We start from the raw sequence: 13,008 nt of genomic DNA, 5'->3' as shown, positions 1-13,008 counted from the left end.
GCCTGAAGTAAATAGGATGAAATTCAAGAAGGACAAATGCAAAGTGCTCCACCAAGGAAGGAACAATCAGTTGCACATGTACAAAATGGGAACTGACTGCCTGGGAAAAAGCACTGCGGAAAGGGATCTGGGGGTCAGAGTGGATCACAAGCTAAATATGAGTCGATAGTGTAACACTGTTACAAAAAAAGCAAGCAAGCATCATTCTGGGCTGTATTAGCAAGAGTGTTGTGAGCAAGACACGAGAATTCATTCTTCCACTCTATCCGTGCTGATTAGGCCTCAGCTGGAGTAGTGTGCCCAGTTCTGGGCGCCACATTTCAGGAGAGATGGGAACAAATCGGAGAAAGTCCAGAGAAGAGCAACAAAAATGATTAAAGGTTGAGAAAACATGAACTATGAGGGATGACTGGAAACACTGAGTTTGTTCAATGTGGAGAAGAGAAGACTGAGAGGGGACACGATCGCAGTTTTCGAGTACATAAAAGGTTGTTACAAGGAGGAGGGAGGTAAATTGTTCTGAGGATAGGACAAGAGGCAATGGGCTTAAATCGCAGCCAGGGCGGTTTAGGTTGGACATCAGGAAACACTTCCTAACTGTCAGGGTGGTTAAACACTGGAATAAATTGCCCAGGGAGGTGGTAGAATCTCCATCTCTGGAGATTTGTAAGAGCAGGTTGGACAAGGGATGGTCTAGATCAGGGGCAGTCAACAGGAGGATCATGGACCAAGTCTAGACTGCCAGACGCTTCTGGACAGACCACACAATCATCATTATTATTGTCATTGTTGTACTATTTTCTCTAGAGTCTGGACCTTGACTGTACCTGGCTCAAGAAATGTGGCCCTTGACAATAAATAATTGATTATCGCTGGCCTAGATAATCCTTAGTTTTGCCATGAATGCAAGGGATGATCTCTCGAGGTCTCTTCCAGTCCTTCTATTCGATAAGAACCGTGACATCACACTGCATCACACATGACATCACACCTTTCCGCCAGCTGGGGCAGGCTAGCCCCTAGCCCAGCCCCTTCCATGGCCCCCTCCCACGGCCACTGCTCCAGGCTAGCACCCCCAGGCCCGGAGCACCAGGAGGGCGGGTGACACAGCCCGAGCTGGGGCCACCACACAGGGGGAGCCACTCAGTGGGAAGCAGGAGGGGGGCTCTGGGGGTGGACCATGGGTGGGGACACATCTGGCTGTTTGGAGCAGCACAGCCTCCCCAGCCTACAATACCTGTCGCCCATGTCTGGCGCCTCACAATGACACACCGTGACATCATGATCCCCCAAGAAAAGGTGGGGGCGGGGGAAGACACACTGGGCTGGGGCTCCAGCAACCGGAGTTCAAATTCCCACTCTGCAATGTTGGGTAAATCCCAGGATGTGCGAGTATGCACACTGTTCCTCAGTTTACCATCCATGCAACGGGGCTAATAATCCTGCCTTTGTCTGTGTAGCCTGGGAGCTCCTTGCTGGCAGCGGCTGTCTCATTGTGTGTCCAGGCAGCACCTAACACAACAGGGCCCTGAGCTCAGCTGGGGCAGGCAGGTGCTACCGTAATATATCTGGTAAGGGCCCCACTCAGAAGTGGCCCTCGTGTGTGCATGCCCCCGGTCTCTGGGGTATTTCCCACACCCATCGGTGCGCAGGAGGCCACGCAGTGCCATGCACAAGGTTTAACAGCCCGGCCGAGTTAAATACAACAATCTCCTCCTGACTGCACGCAACCCCGCCCCTGCTGGGGCCTATGGCATGGCACTGCCAACCCCAGGGAGTGCCCAGCATAACGGGCCCCACTCCTGGAGCCAGGAGCAGCCCCACAGCAGCGATGGAGATGCAGCAGCCGCGCTGGCCAAACACAAGAAGGGAGGGCAATCCAGGGCTGGGGCGGCCACCTGACTGCACCAGGCCCTTGCTGGCCCACGAGGCTGCTGGGTTCTCTGCTGCTATGAGCCGAGCCAGGCTTGACTTAAGGGCACATAAAGACGGGTCCTTCGCTGCCTATGATGTCGCCAGGCTCCCTGCTCCTCTCCTGTCATCCGTCCAGCCCCAGCAGGAGCCAGCCAAGGGCCTACCCAAGTCCAGTTAGTCCACGGGGCCCTTTCCAACAACATGCTCGGCTCAGGCTCCAGAGAGGAGTTGCCCCATTGCACTCCACTGGGAGCTGGCAGCCCAGCCCTTCCCTGCTCCGGGACGGGCCCCGATTCCCTTTGGGACACAGCTATGAAAGCATGGGCAGGGGGGCAAACGAAAGAGATGGCCTCCCCCCACCAGCGCTCACACAGACACACACATGCACGCTCTGACTCAGCTCGCTAGCCACAGCCCCGAGGGCTGCAGTGCACGCAGGCCGGGGGCCACCTTCAAAGTGTTGTGGGATGGATTAGCGGGATTAGGGAGCGGGTGAAAGGAGCCGTGCTGCTCCGGAGGAAGTCGCGCCGAGGGCAGGCTAAAAGAGCCATTTTCACCTGGCCCACCAGCGGCCGCCAGCTTCGCCTGTCACAACACGGCCGCAGGGGCCCTGCTCTGCTCTGCAGCCCCTGTGTCCGGGGAGGAGGGAATACTGCCAGTTGGGTGCCCAGGATGGGCACTGGAGGGGTGGGTGGCTTGCAGCCCCCCTCCAGTGCCTCCCACTCAGACAGCCCCAGTGGGGAGTCTCCCCGCACTGCTGGCGGGGGCAGCAGCTGGGGGTCCTCCTGGTAGGCAGAGCAGACCTTGGGCTGGGGGATGAATGCCGCGGACTGTGCCCCCCACAGACCCTTCTCTAACAACCCCAGCCCCCCAAAAGCAGGTTCTCCCGCCGCCTTTCCAACCAGACAAGGCAAAGGGCGACCAGCTTCCCAAGCCAGCAGAGAAGCCGGGGACCCAGCCAGGCCTGTGCCTCTCGGTGCCAAACAAACATCTTTATACTAGAAAACCCAAGGGCTGGCTTGGTGGGGGAGGGAAAAGGCCTCTCCTCAAGGAGCTCCCAGAGCCGCAGCCGGGGATGAGGGGCTGCGTGACCCCCCAAAATATGGCGGGGGGAGAGAGTCGGTTGGGAACCATTCACTGCTAAGACTCCTGTCAGCACTGACATAAATTTCCACTGGTGTTGGAATTTAGGCCCTGGCTATTTCCATATGTATAGGGCTGCCTGGACTAATTATGCTAATCATCTCCTCTGTCGGGCGCTGTGAAAAATGGCTGCATTAGGCACTCCACTGCCTGCTAATGTGCCTTAATGCGGGGCTGAAACATACATTCATCCCCCTCTGAATGGGGGAATTTTTCCACTTTGCTGCCTTCATTCAGGCACGAAATGAAGGTTTTGAACTCAGACCACTTTTCCAGGCCTGAGGAGGAAGCAGAGAATAAAACTCTTCTTGGCCCCCTTCCCTGCCCCCCCCCCCAAACAGAAAACACCAAACACTAAAACCAAACACTGCTGTCCACAAAACTCTTGCTGGGTCTTTAAAAAAAAAATCAGCAATTTTTCCATCCATCACAAGTGATCAATCGGTCACTCGGGGGTGGGAGGGGGCCCTGAGAAGAAAGCCAGGAAGATACTTCCCCCCACCATAAAAAACCCAAAGATTTCTGCCCCCACGCAGCTTTGGCAGATTGAGCCGGGCTCCAACTCTGAGCTGGCTTCAGACAAGAAAGCGCCTTTCACAGCCAGCCCCGGCTGCAGGAAGAAGATGCTTCAGAGCAAATGTCACAGCGGAGGAAGCAAACAAAGCAGATTTTTAAGCTAATGGAGCAGGCCGCGGGTGAGCTGGGGGGGCAAGGTGAGGATCTTCTGCTCGCTGCCTGAATACAAACCTGGTTCCCTCTTTTGCTGGTGCGGAGAGCGAGGTCTGTCCCCGAGAGCCTGGGCTAGCATACAGGTTGCCCCCTCCCCCCAAAAAAGCAGGGTCGGTGGAAGGCGGCAGAGTCAGCTGAACAACAACATGTGATGCAAAGGAACCAGGGCCATGCTCTGGACAGGGGCAGCAGCAAAGTGGCAGCCACAAAAAAGTCCGGAGGAAAAATGATCTTGGGATGCCAGCCAGAGGTGGGCGCACCTGCCAGTCCTCTCTTCATGGGGCAGCACATAGCAGGGGGAGGAGACACGCTCAGGCAGCTGAACTGCGCCAGGTGCAGGCTCCAGCGAGCCTCATGTCCCCTCGCCAGCTCTCAATAGCCGTGGGATTTTGGGGGGCACCCAACTTGAGCCATTCCCGCGGGCTAGAGGTTCACAGGGCGGCTGCTCAGCATTTCCCGACAGAGCGACTCCCGCGGCATCACAGCGCCCCAGGTCGGGCTCCCAACTTCCCCCCAGAAAACAGGGCCTGTGCATGGTCTCCCCACTCACTCTGCTGCCCTCACCCAGAGCTCCTGACTCCTCTGACTGCAGCTAGGAAGCGGCTACCAGGGGATCCAATGTGACTGCCCAGGCTGGTTGCCTGTGATCTCCACTTCCCACACCATCCAGTGACAGCCCTGGACTATATCCCCCCACCCAAAACGCTACTCCCCCTCCCCAGGCTGGTGTGCCGCAGCATCCACAGACACTCCCCTCCCCCCCATGCACATACTGACTCAGGTGGGCCTGGATTCCAGCAGCCTGGCTGATTCCTCGCAGCGCCTACACCCGTCCTCCCGCAGGCCGGCTCCTCGCTCAGCCGTTAGCACCCTCAGTGCCTCTCTGGAGCCTGCCATTAGCCAGGAGACCACCCAGCATTGCCAGTGCCCACCCCCAGTCTCCGCTCTGCAGACACTGCTGCTCCCCTCCTGCTGGATTTCCTCGCCTCCGGGCCCAGCTGGGAGCAGAGGCCAGGACGCAGCTCCCGGAATGTGTGCAGGCTCCCAGAACGCCTCCCCAGCCCCCCCACACTGACCCTTTGACAGGTGGCTTCGTCCCTCCCTTGTTTTTCCTCTTTCAAGGGGCCCTGCGTGGAGATGGCAGGTCATCTCCAGCCAGATCTCCTGGACTATGGACCCGTTGCCCAGCTCCCCCTCAGTGAGCTGCATGTGCCCAGGGGTTCGTCCCCCTCCTGCCAGCCCATTGCGGGCCAGGACAGTGCCAACGCCTCCCTGAGCAGACAGCCCCCAAGCCATGCTGGCTCTGTCTGAAATGAAGCCAGGCGGCTACAGAGAGGCCAGCGATGCCTGCCACACCGGGCTGGCTGACAGGCCACCAGTGCCTCCTGGTCCAACCCCAGCCAGGGCCGGGCCTGGCACTCAGGGTCCAACAGCGGGGCACATGGTACCAGTCTCAGGTGTGAGGGGTCCAGCATGCACAAGGGCCTCCAGGGGGCGCTGCTGCCCAGGAGCTCGGGAGCTGTGGGGGGGACCTGCAGGTGGGATCTCGGAGGCTGACCAGCACCTGCCAGACGGCTTCCCTCCAGCATCCGCTACCCAACTTCCCTCTGCCCTCCCGGGACCTCCTCTTCTCTCCCTTTCCCTAAGTCCCACCCCGCCCTCCCCAGGCTGATTCGCAGAGGCCAGGCTCAGAATCGCCCCTCTCTGCCCCCCTGGTCCCACGTACCAGAGTTTAGGGGCAGTGAGCCCCTCGCTTTCCACAGTCCTTCCGCCGGGGACAGGGAGTGAGGGCGATTCCCGCATGCCAGGTGGCTGGGAAGCTGCTGCACAGGGCACTGGGCTGCTCCAGTTAGAGGCTAACGCAGCCTTCCCCTGACCCAGCTCTTGGCCCCATAAATCACCCCAGCTCAGCAAACACACTCAGACAGCCAGGAACAGCTGTCAGGTGGCCAGAGGTAACTCAACACTCAGCCAGGGGGTTCAAAGCCTCCAAGAAGCTAATCGCTTTAGAGGCACCTAACTGAACATTTCCACAGGCAATCCCAATTTACGGGCACCGTCATCTCTTTTCCCATTCTCCCCCCCCACCCCCCACCCGTGGATCAGGCCGGTCAATAACCCCTTCTCCAGCACAGGCATGGCCTGTATGGCCCAGGCCGGTTTCCATCTTTCCACGTGCCACCCCTCCTGCCTCCAGCGGCAGCTGAAACCCTGCCATATTCCCTCCCTCCACAATGGTCCCGATCCCGCTGGCCTGGCACAGGAGGCGAACTCTCATGACAGGCTCCACTATGGGAATGGAGCGGGCCCCTCACAGGCCGGTCTGATGTCGGCCTGCCCCCAAGAGGAAGTGACTGCAGTGAGAGGAGGCCGCTCGTTCGATCGCAGGTGCCCTTTAAAGTCCGATGGTAGAGAGATACCCAGATAACCCTGGCAAGTGACCCGCACCCACATGCTGCAGAGGAAGGCCAAAATAAATCACAACGTCCCTGCCAATCTGACCAGGGGGAAATTTCTTCCTGACCTTACGTATGGCATGAACCTGTAGAAGAGGTGCTCATTGCCACCTTACAGCCCTGGCCCACCCAGCCCCATGTCTGATCTCCGGCTGGGGAAATCTCTGAGGAAGGAGACCAAAAATCCCAGAATTCACTGGGCAGGGCCGGCGCTATCGGTTAGGCAGCCTATGCAATCGCCTAAGGCGCCAGGATTATTCGGGGGGTGGCATTTTGCCGGGGGGGGCGGCAGGCAGCTCTGGTTGACCTGCCGCAGTCGTGCCTGCGGACGGTCGGCTGCTCGCGCGGCTCCGGGGGACCTCCCGCAGGCATGACTGCGGCAGCTCCACCGGAGCCACGGACCAACGGACCCTCCGCAGGCATGACTGCGGCAGCTCCACCAGAGCCGCGGGATCAGCACCAGGGGCGGCGAAATGGCCGTGCGCCTAGGGCGCGAGAAACCGTAGCGCCGGTCCTGGCATTGGGGGAGGGGAAATCCCTTCCTGGCCCCTACCAGTGGGAGTCAAACCCTGAAGCATGAGTGTTGGGAACACAAGCCCAGGGCTGCTGAGCCTGGCCCCACTCCACCGTCACAAGCAGTCCCACCAGAGAGTCGTGTTCATACGTATCCTCCCCTCTCTTCAGACTCATTACGTTGTTTGCCCCCCACAACTCCTGTCAGGAGGTTGTTCCCGAACCTGGGCCCTCCGACGGGGAGAAACTTTCATCTAAATTTCCAGCCTGAATTGGCCCCTGGCCAGTTCGTACCCATTTGTTCCTGTGCCAGCACCACCCTTCACGTTAACGAGCTCATCACCCTCCCTAGGTGGCGTTTACCCCAAGCATATTGCAAGAGAGCAAAGATCAAGTCCCCCCTCGGCTCCCCCAAGCTCCTTTCAGCAGCCAGGCCCTCAGTTCCCTGATCATCCTCACAGTTCTTTCCTGCACCAGTCCCATCCCGGGGCAGGCTCCACACAGCAGCAGGGTGTGTGGCAGGGTCTGTGCTGCATGCTGGGGCCTGCCTGCTTCCCTCCCCCCACGTAACAGCAGAGTCAGACCCATGGACCCATCCCTGCCATCACCTTCTGGAGAAGCCTAAGGCCATGGCAGCCGGCAACAAGTCCTGGGGCTTGGAGCCCCTTCCCAGGTTGGGGACTTGATCAGTTGCTGCTGTCGTCCGTGGCTCCGGGGGCACCCTCTCCCCGCATAGGCATGCTCTGGGCAATGCTCTTCTGCATGCAGGGCAGCGGGTAGCTAACTGCATTGTCAGGGAGCCAAGCGCTGGTGCAAGGTACCCGCCCGACAGGACCCGCGAGCCCTTGGCTTCTCCACAGGCCAGTGTAAGCTTCCCATATAGCGTCCTCGGCCCGCAGGACACGGCCCTGCAGTGGGGAGAGGGGACTTGAGCCTGCCTGGCCCATTCTGTCCTCAGTCTCTCTAACAAAACTGCTCTAGGTCTGCTCAGTGCCCGCCAAGCTGGCGGCTGGTTTGGAGAGGGACCCTTGGCACCCCCACGCCCTGGCCGACATCCGATCCCAACCCCTCCATCACCAGTGACCCGGATCCGTGGAGAACCTGCAGCTCTACTCGTGTGACCCAGTGACAAAAAGAATCAAGGACTTCAGCTGACCCAGCTTCACCCCCATCTCGGACCAGGGCTGATCTGCTCTGGCCATTCCTTTGCAGCTGATTTATCACTTGCCCCACAGAGATACAAGCAGCACCTGCCCTGAGCTGCCTCGTACCAGAAAATCAAACCCAGCCCTTCCCAAAACGGAAGGACCCCTCGCTGCCACCCACCCCGCCCCACTCCTCCCGAGAGGCAGGACCGGGGCCAAGCCACTGCCACAAGATCTAGCCCCCATGCCCACTTGATGAAGGGGTCAGCCCTGGCTCAGCAGACTGATGGGAATCCCCAGGGCACAGGAGTCGGGCCGGCTGACGGAAGAGCTAGACGTGGCCCAAGTCCCTGTGGCAAGGACTGTGCCATTGCCCCGCTGGGAACCAGGAGTGAAAGCCATTGGAACGGGACACCCTCAGGGAACGGCAGGCGGCAAAGCCCGTGGGCAGAGTGAGCTGCCTGGGCACTGACCAGTGCACAGAGCTTGGCTGCTTGGAGGTGTGATGGCAAAGGAATCCAGGGGACAGCTGTTAAGCACAGACATAGTCACACCATTTACGTCCTGAGCCCAGCCACCCCTTCTCTGCAACAGCTCCTGACCTGGGCACAGCATCTCGCCCTGGCCTCCTCCTTGGGGGGCCCACCCACGACCCCTAGAGAAGGACAGCAGTAGAGTCCGGCAAACACCTCTCCTGGAACTTCCTGTCTCCTGGGTCTCCGTCCCGCATGCCCCTGCCTGGCTCCCAGGCAGCAGGAAGGGAGCTGAAGCCAGGAAACCCTGCAGAGCAGATTTCCCTGCACTGGGGTTTTTTGATAGGATGTGAATTCCAGACTCCCAAACCCACTAGCCAAGGCCCCAATCCTCTAGCCACCGCCGCAGGCGAGCTAGGCACGGACAGCCAAGGGGCTGCTGTACAGGGTGAGAGGCAGAGAGGAGCAGCTCTCTCAAGAGCAGGGTAGGCTACATGAAGGCCATGGGGGCTAGAAAGAGTCTGACCCACACCCCACGTTAGCACTGGAAAAGCTACTGCGGCCTTCGTCTGCACCCAGGGCCCAATCCCAACCCCGGTGAAGTCAGTGGGATGGCAGGGAAGTTCTGATGGACGACGTCACTAGGCGAGCCACTTTGATCCTACTGAACCGCAACAGAGCCAGATCGATGCCCAAGCACCTGCAGTGCCCATGCAAACACCCCAACCATCAACATCAAGGGGCCCCCCAGGACCTCGGCCACCAGAACCTTCCATCGGGTCCTGATACGCGGCCCAGCACTGTGCCAGGGGACACTGCAGCCACTGGCCTGCTCCGGATTCTCCAACAGCACTTACACCCTGCACAGCTCACGAGCAGGGCACTACACTGGGGCCCTCTTTGCACGGAGTCCCCCCCCACCATCTACCCATCGCTGAGCACCAGCACGCTCAGCACTGGCCAGACTATCACGTCAAGCCACTGCTCAGAGGAGTTCAGTCTGACTGCACATGCTAGCCTCAGCCGGGTGATCATCTCACAGCCAGAAGGTTCACATGGCATCGGCAGATCTCTCTTATCGGGAGCGCTTGGCACTACCCTCTGCCCATACAAAGCACTGGGCAGATGTCTCCCGACGCTACCTTGCAGCGTGCTAGTAAGCAGGTAAAGGCTATCATCTGCATTTCACAGATGAGGAAACTAAGGCACAGAGTGACCACTGGAAATGCCCAAGCCCAGCGTGTGAGTCAGAATTGGACCCTGCCTCCTGAACCCACGACCGTTCCTCTAACCCACACAGCCCATCGCATGCCCGAAGCACTCGCAAAGCCACTGCCATTGCTCAGAGCGCCAAACAACATCCAGGCAGCACAAAGCGGCCTCTTGGGTGAACACGAGCTAGCACAGAGCAGCCCTGAGCCAGACAGCATGGCACCCAGGCCAGCCCCTGGCACATACAGAGAATCTCAGAACAACCACAATCCTGGGCTTCTGTGTCACCTGAAACTCCCCCCGCGCTTTGAGCTCTCACACGGAGCAGCATGAGCTTCCAGCAGGATAGCGAGCTGTGTCAGTACACCTTGATTCAAAGCACCTCTCCCCACACATCTCTGCCCCCCCATGCTGCACTGTTCCTATCCCCCACTCCCCTTTGAGACTCAGAGCCCAGCTCTCATCTCCCCCAGGAGCACATCTGAGATCCTGGTTCCTTGCCCCGTTCAACAGACACCAGCCTGGAAAGCTACTGACGCCAAGCCACCGAAATCCCACATGGTACAGCCTCACTTTGAATGCAGAAAAAGGCCGGGGTGTGGGTGTGTGTGTGGTGTGGTGTATTTCCCGTCTTCAAATGCTGAACAGCTGCAGTTGGGGATGGATTTTTTTTTTTGGCATTACAAATCTGTGTAATGCAGAGGAATGGTGGGGGGGAGATAAGACCTTGCCTCCTTTTCTTAACAGCCGCTCAGACACCCCTCTTCTCTGTGTGAAACAGGTGTGTAAACTTCACTGGCATTCACAGTGGGGAGGGAAGGGGGCTCTTTTAAAGGGCTGGGCCAGTAAAGTTGCTTCTATTGTTGAACAAAATCCAAGAGTAGTTCAGGACCACACATGGAGCTGGGGGGCGGGGAGGGAGGAGCGCTGTAGCTCAAAGATGGCTGACACAGCCGGAGGGTGTGAAAGTCCAACCTGATGTGGCCTCGGAGAAGGGCTGCGAGAAGAGGCTGCGCGGGTGTCCCAGCGGCAGAGAAGCCAGCGACCCTGAGAAGGGAAAAGTCCTCCCGGAGCAGGAGAAGGAAAACTCGGAACGCCCGGCAGCCGCGGGGAGAGCGCAGAATTCCAGGCTGAACTTATTAATAACAAAGGAATCATTTTTATCAAATGTTTCCACTAGGAAATGAGGCTTTGCTCTCGTCTGCCCCTTGCTTTCGGCTGTTTGTGTTCTCACTTGCTTCCCGTCTCCTTCTCCCCTGGAGGGCGCAGGCACACGTGCCCCGAGCCAGCCCGTAACTGACAGCGCTGTCAGAGGTTTCATTATCTCCTCCGGCAGCACCTTCTGGATTTTCCTATCAATAACGCAATATCGGAGCAGAGGCCTGGTGGTGTCTCATTCGCGGAGGGAGAATTTAATTACACATGCCTCCGCGGAGACACGGACGTGCATTGACAGCGATCCAGCTCCCACACAGAACCCCGCGCACCCGCCATGGCGTGCACGCCCATGCACCTCCCCCCACCCCAGGAAAGCACTCCCATGGGTGGCCCAGAGCTACTGAAATCTTGGGGAATGCACTACTTCATCGGTCTCCTCTCCCACCGGCCCAGCTGTCATCCGAGCGCCAGGAGCTGCTCTGGGAGTGTCAGAGGATTCAAGGCAGCAAACACTTCCATAAGGGGCCATGCATTGCTCTACGAATGTTTACACTGGGGGACGTGTGTATGATCATGCCCGGACATATATGTTTGCACAGGTTCACATGTTCATGCATGGGCAGCGTGGGGCTCTCCCTTTATGCATTTCTCATATGGCACAGCTGAGGTGTCACAGATGAGACCGAAGTGGAGCAGAGCATGGATCATACAAATACGTATGTGAATGTGCATATGTGCCAAGTGCCCACCCACACCTTGGGAGGGCGCAGGTAGGATCCCCTCAGTAACGCTCCCAGAGCGGCTCAGAGCCGAACCCAGCTGGATTCTGGTTCAGCAGCCCAGGCTCATTCATTTCCTGCCTACAACAGCCACCATTTCCTCCTTCCCCCAGAGGGGCACGGAGATCCACCCCACAGCGCCTAGACAGCCCCACAGTGCCCTCCCGCCCCACTGGGCCCAGACAGCCCTGCCCCCACGGCGCTCTCCCGCCCCACTGTGCCCAGACAGCCCAGCCCCCACGGCGCCTTCCTGCCCCACTGTGCCCAGACAGCCCAGCCTCCACGGCGCCCTCCTGCCCCTTGACAGCCCTGCCCCCACAGTGCCCTGACAGCCCTGCCCCCACAGTGCCCTCTCACCCTACTGCGTCCTCCCGCCCCACTGCGCTCAGACAGCCCTGCCCTCACAGTGCCCTGTCAGCCTACTGTGCCCTCCTGCCCCACTGTGCCCAGACAGCCCAGCCACCACAGTGCCCTCCTGCCCTATGCACCCAGACAACCGTGCCCCCACAGTGCCCTCCCACCCCACTGTGCCCAAACAGCCCTGCCCCCACAGTGCCCTCCTGCCCCACTGTGCCCAGACAGCCCAGCCACCAAAGTGCCCTCCTGCCCTATGCACCCAGACAACCGTGCCCCCACAGTGCCCTCCTGCCCCACTGTGCCCAAACAGCCCTGCCCCCACAGTGCCCTCCCACCCCACTGTGCCCAGACAGCCCAGCCCCCACGTGCCCAGACCGCCCTCCCGCCCCACAGCAGCCCCCCACCCCAGCCCGGCGCTCACCTTCCACCCACAGCTGCTCCAGGTCGGTCTCGATGGCGGCGGCCCGGAGCCCCAGGGCCAGCGCGCCGAAGAGCAGCAGCCCGGCGAGCAGCACCTTCCCGCAGTGCCGCTGGATGCGGCAGCCCAGCGCGAAGAGCAGCGCCTGGAACCGGGCCCGCAGCCACAGCGGGGCCTTGGGGCCCACGGCCTCGCCCTGCGGGGAGAGGGGCAGCGTGACCCGGCGCGCCCGGCAGGACCCCGCCGCATGGGGCCGGCTGCGGGGGGGTGACAGGTGCTCGCATCACCCCCCCGCCGCCTGGGCCAAGGGGCAGCGCCTCGTCCGCCCGACGCAGCGCAGGGACCCCGGGGATCCCTCTTCCTCGCAGCCCCAGAGGCCTGGTCCCCCCCCCCTGCGCGCAGCATCCCCCACCGGTGCCTCGGCCCTGCGAGACAAGCTGTCCCCAGCCTCGGAGCCCCCGCCGGCTCCCTGCGCCCCCCCCCACTGCCCCCGAGGGTCCCCGCGTCCCCCACCCTGCCCGGCCGACTCCCTGCGCCCCCCCCCCGTACTCCCCAGGGTCCCTGCGCCCCCCCCCGTACTCCCCAGGGTCCCCGCGACCCCCCTACCGGCCGGCTCCCTGCGCCCCCCCCGTACTCCCCAGGGTCCCTGCGATCCCCCACCGGCCGGCTCCCTGCGCCCTCCCTGCACCCTCCAGGGTTCCCGCATCCCCC

General features: G+C 60.4%; 1 protein-coding gene across 1 annotated transcript in view; it reads right to left on the bottom strand.

The window, feature by feature from the left end:
* PTCH2 (patched 2) overlaps positions 1-10,621 on the bottom strand; it is a 55,681-nt gene extending 45,060 nt beyond the window's left edge. Inside the window, exon 1 of the mRNA XM_030573666.1 lies at positions 10,561-10,621. The gene's annotated coding sequence lies outside the window, so the exon portion shown is untranslated. The remainder of the gene's footprint in view (positions 1-10,560) is intronic.
* Positions 10,622-13,008: the final 2,387 nt, after the last annotated feature.

This window comes from Gopherus evgoodei, chromosome 8 (assembly GCF_007399415.2).
Source record: "Gopherus evgoodei ecotype Sinaloan lineage chromosome 8, rGopEvg1_v1.p, whole genome shotgun sequence".
Lineage (NCBI taxonomy): Eukaryota > Metazoa > Chordata > Testudines > Testudinidae > Gopherus > Gopherus evgoodei.
This window is presented reverse-complemented; position numbering and strand designations above follow the sequence as displayed.